The sequence below is a fragment of the Lissotriton vulgaris genome, chromosome 9 (assembly GCF_964263255.1).
Source record: "Lissotriton vulgaris chromosome 9, aLisVul1.2, whole genome shotgun sequence".
Taxonomy (NCBI): Eukaryota; Metazoa; Chordata; class Amphibia; order Caudata; family Salamandridae; genus Lissotriton; species Lissotriton vulgaris.
The window spans coordinates 71,719,736-71,732,340 of record NC_141697.1 but is presented as its reverse complement, the minus strand read 5'-3'; the positions used below and the strand labels follow the sequence as shown (position 1 = coordinate 71,732,340).

Here is a 12,605-nt window from a genome sequence, read left to right as displayed (position 1 = left end):
AACTATGTGGCACTGAGTGGTATTTCAAGTGTATGTTGTGTTGAGCGCAGTGTAAATATGTAGCATATAATTATGTGGAACTGAGTGGTATTGTCTGGAGTGTATGTTGTATTCAGTAGAGTGTAATTATGTGGCGTGTAATTATGGGGCACTGAGTGGTATTTTGAGTGTATGTTGCATTGAGTGCAGTGTAATTATGTGGCGCTGAGTGGTATTTGGAGTGTATGTTGTATTCAGTACAGTGTAATTATGTGGCGTGTAAGAAATGTGGCACTGAGTGGTATAGTTTGGAGTGTATGTTGCCTTGAGTGCAGTGTAATTATGTAAGCATAATTATGTGGCACTGAGTGGTACTGTGTGGAATGTGTGTTTAATTCAGTAGAGTATAATTATGTGGCACTGAGTGGTATTTGGAGTGTATGTTGCATTGAGTGCAGTGTAATTATGTGGCGTCTAGCCTATGTAGTGTAGGATATATCGCAGTATATATACTGCTGTTTAACATACGTAGCATTATAGTGATGCAATACAATAACCATACTTCTACATACATAGCTCAAATTTCACATATCTTTCACATATTTATGTAGCTCAAACTGAAATGTGTCTTGTAACTTCGAATATTAAATGATATTAAGGAACAGAATGATGCTTGTTTTGTCAATACAAGAAGGAAACATTTTTAATCAGTCGAGAAAAAAGTTTTTTGTTATCTGAAGGTTACACACAAATCTCAAAGGCAGGAACTCTAGCCACCCAGTTATCTTATCTGCTTGTATTATGCCCTGAAACAAATTAAGGATGTTTTCTTCTTTTTCGTATGCTAGTGTTTTTTTAAATGTTGATTTTGTACAGCAGAAAGCCAAAGCTACAACCATGGGACATGTTACGTCCTATGCAAAACTCTCCAAATAAAAATGGATAATCCATAAGTATTCCCTGAAATGGCATGAGGGGAGTCACTCATGCAAATTTCTTTAACTGCATCACTTATGTTCATTCATGAAGGCGACATAACAATAACATTGTCTTAATTGTAGAAAAAGATTTGTATAATAAAATATACAAAATCACAGATATCAGAATCATGGATTTACGACCTTGCTGGGTACCACACAAATGCTTTATAGGTCGAGCTATAAGATTCCGCAGGAATCTAATTGCGAGTCTAATGCCGCTGAAACACTGCTTTCACAAGAGGTTTATTCGGCGGATTTTGGACAGTGCACGAGAGTCACGTGACTCCTCGTGGACGAGCATGCCCGAGCCTTCCCACTGCCAGCAGCATTTCTCCACGGCCGCCAGGCCACATCAAAGGTTTCCCCAGCACTGCCCCGCCTATCAATCACCATCCCACGCCAGCAGCTCTTCCCGCTCCGCCCCCTCCTCTCCGCCCCCTGTTGCATCGAAGGCTTTTTTTAAAATTTAAATTACCATCTGTTCCAAAGCCTTCTTCGAGAGCAGCTCTTCCCGCTCCGCCTCCCCCCCCCCTCAGCCATCTGTCCTTTATTTTCTTGCATTTCTCCTCCCCCTCCCCAGCCGCCAGCACCTCCCCTCTCTCCCCTCGCACACAGCCTTACTCTTTTTTTTATTTAAACCTTTGCTTCATCGATTTCATGCACGTCTTATTGGGTACATTTCGGAAATGCGTTCTTACCACAACACTACGCATATCGTATTCCCGTGCAGCTTCTCAGAAGCGGGAGGTAAGCTTGACTTACACTGACGTGACAATCGGTCATAAGATGTTTGTCAGCGTCTTTGTGTAACTTATTGTTGGTAATTCACCTGAGCGAGAGCATGTATGCACTTTTTTTAATCACCAAGACTTTGCACTTTTTAAACATTCCAAGTGAGAGGTCTTTACGGTTTTCACACAGTATGTGCACGAACGATGCCTCATTACCACACATCTTTCCTAGGTGCGTTTCAGACTAGGCACAGGCAGGAATGATAGATATCTGATAGTACAGCTTCTTTAGCCCCCATCATTTCCCCAGCCGTTCCCCAGCCTGCCGAGAGCAGCTCTTCCCGCTCCGCCCCCTCCCCACTCTTTCTCCCCGCACACCTCCGGGGCTTTATATCCTGCAGAAGTTTAACTGACTTTTCTGCCCTACGAATGCAGATTCGTTTTGTGCTTTGATATTTTGACCCCCCGTACATATGCCTCTCGTGCAGCTGCAGTTACAGACGTTTCCTAGGTGTGTATCAGACTAGGCACAGGCAGGAATGTGTGTCTGGAAGATCCTTGAGCCATATGTCGGATAGTACAGCTTCTTTAGCCCCTCCTGAGCACTTGTGCTTGCTTACACAGTATGCAGAATCGCAGGTTTTATTCATGGCCTGCATGACTACGGTCTAGATGTTCCTTTAATCAAGTACAAAGTGGCATGTTTCACAACATGTTAGGGCATTACCATCTGTTCCCCAGCCTGCCGAGAGCAGTTCTTCCCGCTCCTCTCTGCCCCCTCCCCACTCTCTCTCCCCGCACACCTCCCCTCTCTTAATTGGCCCTGCTGCATCAACACATTGCAGGTGAGTGACGTGGCCATTGGGCAGCTGCAGAGTAGCATATATTCCAAATTATTACCATGCGACCTGATAAACTGCTGAATTCTTAAAGGATGGTTTAATCCAACATACTTTTAGGACGAGTTTTTGTACTCTCCTCTCTCACCCCTCTCCTCACTCTCTCCAGGCCTGACTCTCTCCTCCCCTCTCACCTCTCTCACCACTCTCCCCTCTCACCACCACTCTCCCCTCTCAACACCACTCTCCTCATCACTCTCCCCTCTACTAATTGCATTTTTTCACGGCCGCCAGGCCGTGACACCACACCAAAGGGCTTCTCCTCCCCTAATAATTTTTTTAAGGCCGGCCGGCCGTACTTTAAGTTTCACGCACGCCATACAACATACAACCACACATACAACCACACGCACAACCACATCAGTGCACGCTTTCACCAGTCACACACACACACACACCACCAGCCGTCGGTGCACGCTTTCACCAGGCACACACCACCAGCGTCAGTGCACGATTTCACCAGACACACACACCACCAGCCGGCAGTGCACACTTCCTCCAGGCACACACACCACCAGCCGGCAGTGCACACTTACACCACAGCACCACTCAGCACCACTACAGCATCACTCAGGGGCACCACAACATCACTATGCGCTACAACAGCATCACTGAACGCCACAGCATCACTTGTTTGTATCACTTGTTCACTCTCTCTCTCTCCCTTCACTCTCTCTTTCTTTCTCTCTCTCCCCCTCTATAATTCTATCCCTCCTTAATTCTGTCTCTCCTCTCGCTCTCCCCCCTTCATTCGCTCTCTCTCTCACCCTTTCTCTTTTGCTTCCCTTCATTTACTCTGTCTCCCCTTTATTCATACTCACACATTTCTATTATGTTATTGGTAAAACATTGGAATTGGTCGGAACAATACATAGAAGACAAGGAAACACTATACATGTACCTTTAATAATGCTAGAAATTTAACATTTGCCAAAATTATAAATATTGACATTTGTATTACAAAGAATATTACTTTAATATTTTAATTAACATAAACAAATTATAAAATTTTTAACATTTTACAAACAAAACACTCAAACTTATCTATTGCGAGACCTATTGCATTTCCAATGCTTGTTATTATTATCTGCTTCAGTTTCATGGCCTCTGATAATTGGGGGGGGGGGGGGGAGGGGGGGAAGGGGGTCACCATGCTCTTCCCTATAAAGTGTCTTAAAAGTCATAGCTGTTTACAAAATAGGGCATATAGTGGAATTTTACATCATCATCACTTTACAGACGATACAGCGTTTCTTCGCTTCTGCATTCTTCTTACCTCTGTTTTTCCAACCAGTTCTTACAAGTCGATTCTCAGCACTACATTGTGAATGAGAATCTACTTGTCAGGAACTTCTGTTTGGGCTGTAAAGCAGTTAGCAGAGCTCTTTAGTACTCAGGTGTTTGGAGCAAGGCTCGGCGTGGACCAACAAGCACGCTTCATAGATGGCCATTGTGGGGAGGTCATCCCTGCCTGAAAGCAGAGAGAGCATAGCACAGGAGAGGGTGCGGCCTTACCGCCAGAGCTGCCGACTTTGGAGCTGGGGAACCAGGTTCGAGCCTTGGCGTCTGCTTAGCATCCTGTGATTCGGGGCAAGTCACTTAAGCTCCCCCTGCCGACCAACAATGAATGCAACTGGTGCTCATATAATCCGCTCCAATACTTTCAGGTCGAGTTCACGCTATATAAATCTGCAACAAAAAAAAACACACCTAGGGAGGTATCCTCGACCCTGACTGGATATATACATCTGCTTATTTCAGTTCCTGCTCAGAGTCTTGCTGAATCTGCAGCCCCGGCGCCTCCGGCTGCTCCTGCAAGCAAAGACAGACAGTCTTCGCCTAAATGCTCATGCTTACCGTGTAAGTCAGATTTTCTTTCGGTTTATCCCCTTTAGTCCTCAGAAACAACAGACATGCTCATCTGCTGGTCTGACTTCCAGTGAGGCGCGGACTTTAGAGCATCTTCGACTCTTGCTGAAGACGCCCTGGGGGGTACGTGACTCCCACGGCGCGGAACTCCATGCGCGACCAAGGTTCGCAGAAAGGTGCCCATTCATAGTCTGCCCCCTTCTGCGGGGTTTATGACGCGTCTGGAGAGGAGAGGGGTAGCGCACTGACTGGCATACCTGCACTTTACTCAAGGAATATAAGGGGGCTGGAGACGCGAGGACCCGACCCTTCAACCTCCCTGACAGAACTGCAAGCCCCGCTCAGGAACGCCTCGGAGTAAAGGACACCTTCCATGGCATCCCCCAAGCCCGCCCCCTGATGAAAGTCATGTCCTCCTCCAGCTGAGAAACGTGCGCTCGGCGGCTGTAAACTTGAACTGCCCGAGGCATCTGCTCTGCTGGCTACTCGTAAAACAAGGGACCAGTTGCTGAAGGGGCCTCTGTTCAAACGGAGACAAAAAAAACTGATCAGACAGAAAAGTGACCTGCCCTCCAGAGAGAAGAGAAGAGACCGACGTAGAGCACAGAGATAAGCTGGGGATCACAGGCCAGGTGCTTAAGTGGCTGGAATCCTTCCGTCAGGACGAACTCAGAGGGTGCAGCTGGGAGACCAGTTGTCTGGGATTAGTGATGTGACATGAGGTGTGCCCCAGGGGTCAGCACTATCCCCCCTGCTCTTTAATATTTATTTACAACCGCTGGTGGAGGAGCTTAGGCCTAGGAATTGCGAAATCTTCAATTACGCAGACGATACCCAGCTATTGGTTCAGCTGGAAGACACCAAAGAGGCCCAGGAATCAGTGAGGAACCTGCTCAGTTTCAAGGTCAACTGGATGACTAACAATCTGTTGAAAGTGAATGCTGATAAAACGGAGGTGCTGGTGATCAGCAACCGAGGGAATCCCTGGGGTGACCTGTATTGGCCCCCAGGATTAGGAACTACTCCCTCTCCTGGGATGGTGGTAAAAAGCCTTGGTCTGAGGATTGACGCAGACCTCTCGATGGCCCTTCAAGTTTTAGCTGTGGTTGGCTCTTGCACAGGTGTGTTGAGGCAGTTACAAAAGCTAGTCCCCATCTTATCAGCCTCCACCCTGCAATCGATCGTATCTGATCGTATCCAGATCCACACCGACCCCAAGACCACACTCAGAGGCACTCTCCTCTACCGGCCTCCAAGGCCCCGTGCTCAATTCAATGACGACATCACTGACTTTATCACCCCACACGCCCTCCCCTCCGAGGAATACATCCTATTGGGAGACCTCAACTTTCACCTGGAAAAGAGCAACGACAGCAACACCACCATCCTTCTGGACAATCTCGCCAACCTCGGACTCAAACAACTTGTCACTACCCCCACCCACATTGCAGGTCACACACTAGACCCTATCTTCACTTCCAGCAAACATGTCTCTTTCAGTCACACCACAGCTCTTCATTGAACGGACCACAGCTGCGTTCACTTTATCTACAATAAGACCACAACACACAACCATCCCCAACCTACTCTGCGAAGAAACTGGAACAAAATCACCATCGACCAGATCTCCTCAGCGCTTCTTCAAAACCCCCCTGCCCACCACTCAAACCCCGACCAAGCAGCCATTAACCTCTCCCAATGGCTATCCAACAGCGCCGACATCCTAGCACCGCTGAAAAAACGTCAAACCAAACTAGGCAGCAAAAACGCCTCCTGGTTCAACGATGATCTTAAGAAATCGAAGAAACTGTGTCGCTCCCTCGAGAAGGCCTGGAAAAAAGACCCAAACACCAGCACCAGGGATGCCTTCAAAAACGCCACCCGCATACACCACCAACTAATCCGGTCTGCAAAGAAAGCCGCTTTCAAAGACCGACTAGATAACGCCCACAACAGCAAGGAATTATTCAACATCGTCAAAGAATTTACCAACCCTTCAGCCAACTCCAACGACATCACTCCCTCTCAAGCCCTCTGCGACTCCCTAGCCTCATTCTTCCACAACAAAATCGCAGACATCCACAACAGCTTCGACAACAGACCCGGAGACCAACCCACCCAACCCTCTGCAGGACCCTCACCCCCCTTGAACATCCTTAATGACTGGAACCCAATCTCCACTGAGGACACCATCCGCCTGATGAACTCCATCAACTCAGGATCCCCCAAAGACCCATGCCCTCACCACATCTTCAACAAAGCAGACTCCATCATAGCACCACACCTCCGAGACGTCATCAACTGCTCACTCAACTCCGCCACCTTCCTGGAAAGCTGGAAACACGCCGAACTCAGCGCCCTTCTGAAAAAACCCACAGCTGACCCCACCGAACTCAAAAACTACCGCCCCATCTCGCTCCTTCCATTCCCAGCCAAAGTCATCGAGAAAGCGGTCAACAACCAGCTCGCCGCCTTCCTCGAAACCAACAAATCCCTCGACTCCTCACAGTCCGGCTTCCGAGCCAAACACAGCACTGAGACCGCACTCATCGCAGTAACAGACGACATTCAAACTCTACTGGACAATGGAGAAACAGTCGCCCTCATCCTCCTCGACCTCTCCGCAGCCTTCGACACAGTCTGTCATAGCACCCTGCTACAACGCCTCAGAAACATCGGAATCCAAGGAAAAGCTCTGGAATGGATCACCTCGTTCCTCGCCGGAAGAACCCAGAGAGTCCGCCTCCCACCATTCAAGTCTGAGGCCACTGAAGTCTTCTGCGGTGTACCACAAGGATCTTCACTCAGCCCCACCCTCTTCAACGTATACATGAGCCCCCTCGCGGCCATCGCACGCCAACACAACCTCAACATCATCTCCTACGCTGATGACACTCAACTGATCCTATCACTCACCAAAGACCCTAACACTGCCAAAACCAACCTACATGAAGGAATGAAAGAAGTAGCCGAGTCGATGAAGCACAGCCGTCTGAAACTGAACTCAGACAAAACAGAAGTCCTTATCTTAGGTACCTCCCCCTCCGCCTGGGATGACTCTTGGTGGCCAGAGGCCCTTGGAAAAGCACCCATCCCGACGGACCACGCACGGAACCTGGGCGTCATCCTGGACTCCTCACTCTCTATGAACAGACAAGTCAACGCCGTTTCATCATCTTGCTTCAACATTCTTCGCATGCTCAAAAAAACATTCCGCTGGATCCCCACCGAAACTAGAAAAACAGTCACCCACGCACTGGTCACGAGCCGCCTGGACTACGGAAATACCCTATACGCCGGTATCACCGCAAAACTCCAGAAAAAACTCCAACGCATCCAGAACGCTTCAGCCAGACTCATACTAGACATCCCGCGTAAAGACCACATCTCTGGTCACCTGAAAAACCTCCACTGGCTCCCCGTCAATAAGAGGATCACTTTCCGCCTCCTAACTCACGCACACAAAGCACTTTTCGATCTGGGACCCGAATGCCTCAAAGCACGACTCTCCTTCTACACCACCCCACGCCAGCTACGATCCTCCAACCAAGCCCTTGCTACTGTACCTCGCATCAACAAAACCACCATGGGAGGGAGATCCTTCTCCTACCTGGCAGCTAAAACCTGGAACTCACTTCCTACTCACCTCCGCCTCACTCAGAACCACCTAGCATTCAGAAAGCAACTTAAAACTTGGATATTTGACAAGTAATTCCCCACCCTTCCTCAAGCGCCTTGAGACCCTCTGGGTATGTAGCGTGCTATATACATTTTTTGACTTGACTTGACTTGCCACAGTTAGCTCAAGACTCGACTATGGCAATGCCTTATATCTAGGCTTGCCACAGAAGCTGTTGAGGAAGCTGCAGGTAGTACAGAACGACGCAGCAAGACTGATCTACTCCCTGCCCAGAAATTCGCACGCAACCCCCTTGCTCCAGAAGCTGCACTGGCTACCGGTGAAATTCAGGGTTCAGTTTAAGTGTCTCTGTGTGGCCCATAAGGCACTCTTTGGGAAAGCCCCAGAGTACATTAGGCAACGTCTGAAGAGATATGTTCCTGGTAGATCTCTGCACTCAGGAAAAACTTTCAATTTGATTCAACCCAGGTTTAAGCTAAAAACCAGAGGAGGTAGGGCCCTGTCTGTGCTTCTCCCGCACTTGTGGAATGAGCTCCCGGCCACTCTGAAGGAAGAATCACAGCCACTACCCTTCAGAAAAAAACTGAAAATCCATCTATTCAGAAAGGCAATGACTCCAGCTTAATTGGGGAGACAGCAGAGGGTATGGGGTAACAGTGTGTTATGTTCTTCTGTTAAGCGCTTAGAGACCGGCGGTGATAGGCGCTATATAAACAATTTATAACATAACATAACATTTATAACATAACATAATGAAAAACTAGCGTGCACATCCCGAAACCGGAAGTTTGAGATCGTCACGCCTGTCGTGGGGCGGGACTTCAGTCTTCTGCGGGAAGCCTGCGCCCACGGAGTGGCTGGCCAGAGGAGCAGTGGTGACGCAGGGCTCCCATGCCTGAGGGAGAGCCCCGCGGAGGCTGCAGAAGGTAGGAGTGGCGGCTGAGGCCGCAGATGCGGTGAAGGTGAGTGGGGCATTAGTTGTACGGGCGGTACGGGGGAGGGGCGGCGGGGGCGGTGTGTGTGTGTGTGTATGTGCTTGTGTGTGTGCAGGAAGGGGCTGGCTGTGTGTGTGCAGGGGGGGCTGGCTGTGTGTGAGTGTGTACGCATGCCTTTACTACATGTGAGCCAAGCGAAAGCAGGGGCTATGTGTGCGTGTAAATGTAAGCTTGCCTGCGCAAGCGCGTCTAGAAGCGCGTCCACAGACTCCATTGGCACGTGCCCAGGCCTGTACCACTTGGCAGGCAAGACCATAACAATATATCTCGTTGGCGACAGCGCTTTCGCGCTGCAACACCAGCGAGACCTAAAAAAGGAGTTTTGTGAAGGGGAGTTTTCTAAGTGTGAAACTCAGTAAAAATTGCTAAATTTAAAAGTTAAACTGGCTATCTTTTTCCACTTCAAGATGAAGTAATGGCCAGTGCAGCCTAGTTGGTTAGGCTGCATTATTGTCTTTTTATCTCTTAAGTGTCTATGCAGGCCTTCTGAAGAAAGGCAGAAGATGACAACTTAAGAAGAAATATCTAATGGAGTGCTCCTGGATCCACGCACATGAGCAGGACTATTCACATGATTATGACTATACACGGAAATCCCCAACAAGACAACTGTGGGTGTTCTTCATGTTCCTCGTAGGTTATATTCGCGCAGGTCAATGACAAACTCAAACTATGTACTCTATGGTACTCTAACCCCTCCCACCCCCACACCCAAAGCAGGAAACTGCTGTTGACCGTTAACCGCAATCTTCAAACAAACATCTGAGTTTGGGATATGTGATCTGAAGTACATTAAGAACTATGTATAGCTGACAGAAGCTTGGCGGTCACTAGTGGAGAAGGCCTACAGATGCTTATACAATAGTTTGGGCCAAACTGTTATATGGGAACTTTGGTAATGCTACTGAAAAGCACACAGGTTACAATACATGACCTAGAAAAAGGATCTTAGGATACCTCAGCTAGGCAGTATAACTTACTACATTTAAAACCAGACAATCTTCAATCCGTCTGAGACTGTAGCTACTGTAATACATTAACACAGTTTAACAACTGACACTACCTCATTTCAAAAGCTCTCACCGGCTTTCATAACATTGTCTACCTAACTTGACGAAGCAACACTTCAGAGATAGAGTTTTTAGAAAAATAATTTACATTTGCTAATGAAGTGCTAAGGTAGACGGCAGACACACAGGGAGTAATCAAACACATTCCTCGCAAATTCTTACAAAGAGGTGGAAACCATAACACTGAATGAATGCAGATATGCGGACAATAAATTAACAGATCTAGTAAAAAAAAAACCACACACAAGAGCAACAAACCAAAAGGAGGTGAATCTGCAAAGTGCCTCTGTGTATATCTGTTACTGTCTCTTGGAGCAACTCTACAGACAAAAATGAAGGTACTATTTAAAGGTAGGTTGAGGCGACACCTTGACATCATCTTGATGCCCTTTGGAATACCTTGTTGTTTCACAATTGCAATTGATATAGTAATGGATGTCACTGACAAACTGCAGCCAATATATCTTTGGATTTGACAAAGGTATTTAAAAGGTAGTCAGTTGCCAGTAAAGGATACTACCTTTTAAATAAAAAGGGACCATGTTTCCTTAATTTAGTGCTAGTTTTTGGATCATCTAAGGATCTGAGTTCCTGGCTAATCTGGTTGTCTGGCAACAACTGAAAGCTTATTGGCAATTAGATTAAACATACATTTCTAAAAACATTTATAAAAAATCTTTACACACAGGTCTGTAATCACAATTTAAAATTAGAAAAGAGCACCCTGCCAGAGTAAATAACAAGTGGTCCTCTAGAGGATCCAATTCTGTTAAGGGAGGAGCAATATTAGCTGTGTATCAGAGCCAGGGATGATACACAGCTAATATTGCTCCTCCCTTAACAGAATTGGATCCTCAAGAGGACCACTTGTTACTTACTCTGGCAGGGTGCTCTTTTCTATTTTTGTTTTGATCCCCTCCCTTCCTGCCTACATCCCTTTTTGCCCTGGGGAACCCCCTTCTATTGTATACTGTAATCACAATTTATCACAACACTTGCCAATTTCCTAAGAAAAGATAAATATTAATTCGACATTTTTACGTGGGATTCAGAAAAAATCTTTTTCCTAAACTTCATGCATAGAAAACTATGTCATAGAATATTTTGTTACTCTCATGCTATAGTTTCAAAAAACTGTTAGCACAACCACTATACTTTATGTACATTCCTTCATATGGTGTAAGATACTCCAGTGTGTGTAATACATACAAATCTTTAAAAACAATACATTATTTTGTCAACATGTCAACGCGTTTCGGTGTGTGCTGTATTTGTTAAACACCTTCCTCAGGACTCAGATTAAAAACATGACTTTTTCCATAAAACCAGACCAAATATCCTCAAGTATCTTCACAAGGGAATCGCGATAGAGTTGATGGGTTTGTATCTATTATACCATCTTGGCTCCTCAGTTATTTCTGATTTACTGACGATACCAGAACGCCCAGCAAGGTGAAACGCTGTTTCAAGAAATAAGGAATACAAACCCAACCCAATTAACAAAAGGCAGCGGTATCCTTATAATGAGAGCATTAGAAAATACTGTGATGACTCCCTAAATAAAAAGTCCTGGAATTAACACGGCCTGTTTTTAAAGAAAAATTATTAAATGGGATATGGAATGCAATAATAATTGGTGACCCATCAAGAGTGCGTGAAAACAATACCGTGCTGAATTTGTGGAGTATCTTGAGGATATTTGGTCTGGTTTTATGGAAAAAGTCATGTTTTTAATCTGAGTCAGGACTAGGTGTTTGAAGAATTACAAGACACACCAAAACGCGTCGAATTGTAGCCAAAATAATGTATTGTTTTTAAAGATTTGTATGTATTACACACACTGGAGTATCTTACACCATATGGAGAAGTGTATATAAAGTAGAGTGGTTGTGCTAACAGTTTTTTGAGACTAACAAAAGATTCTATGACAGAGTTTCCTATGCATGAAGTTTAGGAAAAAGATTTGTTTTGAATCCCATGTAAAAATGTCAAATTAATATTTATCGTCTCTTAGGAAATTGGCAAGTGTTTTGATAAATTGTGCTTAGAGACCGGTGTGTATAAAAAAAAATTATAAATGTTTTTAGAAATTTATTTTTAATCTAGTTGTGATCTAAGGCTGAATTTTGACCTGGAATGTGAATAATAAAGTAAAAGAATTGGTTATTTGAATTAAGTTGTGTGATGATGATCATTAACTAATGGTAATCTTTTGGTTCAGTGTAAACTAATAGAGACATCTTTACTAGAAGTATACTACGACACAGAAGGGAATTTTTTTTTTTACTAGTGCGATACGACCAGGTCCCTTTTGGTCTAACCTGGGTAACTCTCTTTTTCTGATCTCAATGATGCAAAAACAGAACATTTCAAGTATTTTGAAAGATTCACCAACTCCTAACTGATGTGAAAGACTTTTGGACAAATATAATCAAAGCAAAC

General features: G+C 45.8%; 1 protein-coding gene across 3 annotated transcripts in view; it reads right to left on the bottom strand.

Moving 5' to 3' along the window:
- Positions 1-12,605, bottom strand: part of PCNX1 (pecanex 1) — a 580,339-nt gene that overhangs the window by 439,585 nt on the left and 128,149 nt on the right. The window lies entirely within an intron of this gene.